General features: G+C 34.4%; 1 non-coding gene across 1 annotated transcript; it reads right to left on the bottom strand.

Annotated features, from left to right (window-relative positions):
- Positions 1-2,760: 2,760 nt before the first annotated feature.
- TRNAN-GUU (transfer RNA asparagine (anticodon GUU)) lies at positions 2,761-2,834 on the bottom strand. The gene has a single exon. It is a non-coding gene; the product is annotated as a tRNA-Asn (tRNA).
- Between the last annotated feature and the right edge of the window lie 2,427 nt (positions 2,835-5,261).

Here is a 5,261-nt window from a genome sequence, read left to right as displayed (position 1 = left end):
AGCGCGAGAAGGCTAAGGCGCGAAGGCAGACACAGAAGGTCAAGAGAGCGCGAGCGCGAAGGCAGACAGAACTAACCTTAACGCGTCGCGGAAAGAACTACATTTCTAAGCGCGCCGCAGGAAGAATCACATTTCTTAGCGCGCCGCGGGAGGAACTAAAATTTCTAGCGCGCCGCGGGAAGAACTATAATTCTTCGCGCGTCGAGGGATGAACTACGATTCTTAGCGCGCTGCGAGAAGAACTACAAACCCTTAGCGCGTCGCGGGAAGAACTACCGTTCTTAGCGCGCTGCGAGAAGAATTACAATTCTTAGCGCGCTGCGAGAAGAGTTCGTCTCGCGTATCGCTGAAACAGGTGGTCTTCACGCAGGATTCCTTGTAAGGGGTCTGGCGCGTGGAGCTGCGCAGACAACCTTAGGCGGGAAGGAACAAAGGACAAGCAAAGAGTTAGAAGAAAAAGAGGGAAACAAGGCTTAAGGGCGGGACGGCGACAAGAGGGAAAAGAAGGCGGAGAGAGAGAAGAAGAGGGACGGGACGGCGGAAAGAAAGAGAGAGAAAGAGGCGGGAAGGAAAATTATATATTATTATTAAAAGTAAAATATAAGTATAAATAAATATTAAATCATAAAAGAAAGAGATCGGATAAGGGAAACGGGTACCTGGGTCGGGTCGGATCGGGTCAGATGTCACAGACTAATCTAGGCTGACTTGAAGAAAGTCTCCAATGTAGAGGTTCGAGGACTGACTGGTTGGCCCTGGAATCTGATTTTACAACACTGGCTTTGATTATAAGCTTGGTGACGGATTGGATAGGTATGGGTGACATAGTCAAAATGTGTTCGGTTTAAACGAGCTTAGATAAAAAAAAATATATACATATAGGCTCACTTTCATATATATATGAACATGTTAATTTAAAGAGTAAAGGTTACTAAGAGAATACTTACTTTGATTAAAGTAACTTTATATTTTTTACTTTTAGCATAAAAACATTAAATTTATAACTTTCTATTGAAAATATAATCACTTCATACTGATACTGAAGCCACCCCTAATGGTGTACTTTTTGGTTGGGTGTTCTCTTTCCCTTTATGAAAACATAAAACAAGAGGACACAAAGTAATATTCTTATAACATGAGGGTGTAACTTATTCAAAATATAACCATAAGGTACAAAAGTGAACACATTTATGTGAAACTTTCCAAAATCCACCACCTACCCACTTTTGCTTTTTAACAACTTTAGTGCACTTTTTATCTCCTTACTAAAATAAAATATATTTTATTTTGTTTCCCTTATTCTTTTTCCTTTTTTCCAAATTCTTCCTACCTTTTTTTATTTTTTTAAAAAATTTCTACCTTTTTGGGTTCAATCTTTGTGGATTAAAATGCATTTTTGCTACACTTTAACCTTCTTTCTTCCATGTGTATGTCACTCATGCCAACATACATGATGCAATGTGTAATGTTTTCCACTAAGAATTTGATGAAATTATATGGATAACATCATTAAAATGAACATGTTAATTAATTAAAATTAAGAAAATTAAATATTAATTACTAATTTTTTTTGTTGGTTAATAATAACTTCAATTGGTAATTCAATCAGTGGTAGTCATAATTTCTACTTCCGTTACGAAAGCCGCCGAAAAGAAATCTTAATATCAGTCTTAAATTAAAAACTTTGTGCAATTTTAGTTAACCATATTAAATTTAAATTTAAAGCGTAGGATTGCTAAGCTATAGTTCATTGTTGCAATTGTGATGTTTGGTACAATTTTTAAAATTTAACGATATATAAGGTTTCATGTCTGTAAACTTAAAAAAAAACATATGAAGAAATTTAGAAGTAAAATTGTCAACAGAAATAAAAGTTATGAGTATAATCGATTGCATATGGAACATTAAAACTACAAAGGGCCTATATATATACCACCAACTTTATGTGATTCTCACAATATCAAGTTCAATATGATTACGGGCCTATCATATAGATTTTCTTCCCTGTACTACTAATCACACCGTACACATAACACACGATTTTCCGTCTTATTTCACTTTCATTTTTCCAAGGATTATGGTTGATGAAACAATTACATTTCTTCAAATGGAAATCGGGTTTAAAAGTTAAATCACATTATTCTTTGTAGGCGAAAGAGGTATTCATTCGTCATCGTTTAAGGTGTAAACATATTCAACTTTTTAAAAATAATATAATTCTAATTCATTTTTTATGTGGTTTGGTATTTATTTCGTTGGTGTATATGATTCTTATCAATTGTCATTGACACTATTAATAGGTGATCATGTTCTAGAAGAGAAATAGTTAAATCCATCCACGTCAGGCCTAAAATTGTTTTTTAAACGCTTTTATATTAATATCGAATTCATTGTTTTATTTTTATGGGAAAAACCAAAATAAATCCACGCATATTATAAAGATGGGGACTGGGAACGGCAAGAAAGGGGAGGGCACATGCTGCGTAGCGGTGTTGTGAAAGAACACTGCCTGACTTTTACATTGCGGTGTTACACGATACAATCTCATGTGGAAGTGTCATGAGGTGGTAGACTTGTATTATAAATCCATGTGTGATATGATATACAACCAGAGAAGACAGTGTACAACTCAAGGATGGTTAAGGGTGCGAAAGACGAAAATGAAAAAGAACGCTAGAAGGAGGTTAAGGGTGCGAAAGACGAAAATGAAAAAGAACGCTAGAAGGAGGTTAGGGTGCGAAAGACGAAAATGAAAAAGAACGCTAGAAGGAGGGCTTGAACCTCCGACCTTGTGGTTAACAGCCACACGCTCTAACCAACTGAGCTATTCCAGCTACGATATTCATATTCAGTTATTTATTAATATTATCTCAGATAAGTTATAAATATTATTATTAATAACCAAAAAAATAAACTCTCTCTGCTTTTCAACATGACATTTAATTAAACACCGGATACAATCGTACAAAAGAAAAATAAAGAAAATATGTTTCAAAACTTACTTCCAATAAAGAAATTCATGATTTGAAGTGGTAATTACAAAAATTTTGATTTCAACTAAGTTAAAATCAAAACAGAAAATTTGTCACGGCCCCGCTACATGACACGAAGCCAAGAATTATGGCATTAAGTGAACACGACATAAAAATATTAACGGGTTTGCATGAAACATGACACGAAGCCAAGAATTATGTCAATTGCTCTTTAAACTCTCAAACTTCGTGTAAAACGTGATAAGAACACAACCTAGCCATACTAACACGAGCACGACCCGCTTAACTAAACGTGCTAATAGGTTCAACTAAAAACTTATCTAAACTCATTTATCAGATTTGTTGGGTCAGAAATTTGCATTTTGTTTTTGGAAGGGATAGCTTGATAATTTGATATTGCTTAAAGCCCATACAAAGGCCCATAATTAAGCCTAGCCCCAAGGCAGCAAATATTTATAGGAGATATCTTAGAAAAGTGAACATTCCTTATACCTTCACATTTTCTCAGTATATATTTATTTTTCATTTTTGGGCAAAAAATAAAATTATATGACGTTAAAAGATGCTGCACAAATCCTATTAGCTTTATCACATCTTTCTTGGTCTATTTTATGTATTTACATCCAATGTTCAAGTTAATTCTTTAAGTTTCTAAATTTGATTATTATTACTAAAACCTTTTATTGGATAGTCAACTAGAAACTAACACAAAATAACAATCCTTTAATCCCTGTCAAGTCTAGCTAGTTGTTGTTGGCGTTTTAAAGTGTAAAGAAAACAAAGGTAATCAATCCAACTTGAATGATTTTAATTTAGCTTTAGTGACCCTTTTTGGTACATGAGATTAGAGGTAACAACCAGCATGATTAGATGTATGAGGGTCCATATTTATACTTAATCCTCGTTCCTCAACCGCATAATTTCAAAAGTTAAGGGTATACGAATACATATCAAATCAAGAAACGTTGTGCACTAACCATATTTATAACGCCTTAGCCAAGCTCCTAAACTAGAGATCGATCCGCTGGACACCATGATGAGTCGAGCTACATTAGACTCGAGTTGAACCACATCACATCTTAAGGCATTGATTGGATATATCATGATCAAGTTAACTACAAATGGTATCCTATTGATACCAAAATAATTAGGGTCAAATTATGCATTTTAAGTTAACCAAAGCAAATTACACAAACATCAACCAAACCATCTTTGATTGCCTATTTGCACACAAATCTTTATAAGATCTCATCACAAGAAATAAAAAAGAATACATAATTTCCATTCAGCAAACAGTCTACAATTCATAACAGTACAAGAAATATACAATCTTACTTATAACTTATAAGAAATAAACTTGTTTAAATAACTCTTAATCAAGGTTGCATCTCATAAAGCTTTAAGATTACAAACACACAAATAAAACACAACACACTCAAGATACATGATCTTATTTCATAATATCATAATATTAATAAAGCTTCTCATCACACAAAACCATACCAAAACCATGATGGAAGGAATTAAAAAACCATGAAAACAAACAAATAAAGAAACCCTAATTTGCAAATGAACCACATCACCAAAATCGATGCACACACAACAAACACAAATACACAATGAATGTTCCACCTTTTCACTTACCCATATATCAAACTGAATAAAGAATTTTGTTATCAAACAGCCTCAGATTCCACCACCCTCAGGTGGAAGTTACGGTGGCAGTTGCACGCCGCACAGATCAACGCACCCTCCGTCCCCTCCACCGTGCTCGCCATAAACTCCCTACATCCATCAAGAGCATATCCACCAACCTCTAGTGCAAGGTTTCTTTGACACTCTCCATACCTCACATGTATCCGAACATCATTCGATGAACTAGTCGAATACAACGGCTGCGATTCGGTTCTAGAAAGCATTTTCTTCTTGGCCATTTTCTTGCAAACATCTTGACAAAACCCTAACCTTTATATCCAACGGTGTTCATGAATGATGACTATAGCTTAAATGCAATGTGAGTCCTTGTATTTTGAACTTTTTGTCAAATGTTATCTTACAGATTACATTTATGCATCCAAGACAGTTTAGAAGAAGGCTCCAACTATTTGAAAATGGTTTTAATGGGCTAAACATAATTATTACTAGTTTGAAACTTTACATTTAAACATTTCTTTCCTAATGGTTTCCTTCTTTAAATATATTTTACTTGTTAAAGTACAACCAACTTTCACTGTTCCACACAGCCCTAATTTTTATTTTATTTTATTT

Source organism: Bidens hawaiensis, unplaced genomic scaffold (genome assembly GCF_021521415.1).
Source record: "Bidens hawaiensis isolate Kalapana, Puna unplaced genomic scaffold, B.hawaiensis_p1.1 tig00005061_1, whole genome shotgun sequence".
In the NCBI taxonomy this organism is placed as follows: Eukaryota; Viridiplantae; Streptophyta; class Magnoliopsida; order Asterales; family Asteraceae; genus Bidens; species Bidens hawaiensis.
The sequence above is the reverse complement of the archived record's forward strand: the minus strand, read 5'-3'. Positions and strand labels throughout refer to the sequence as shown.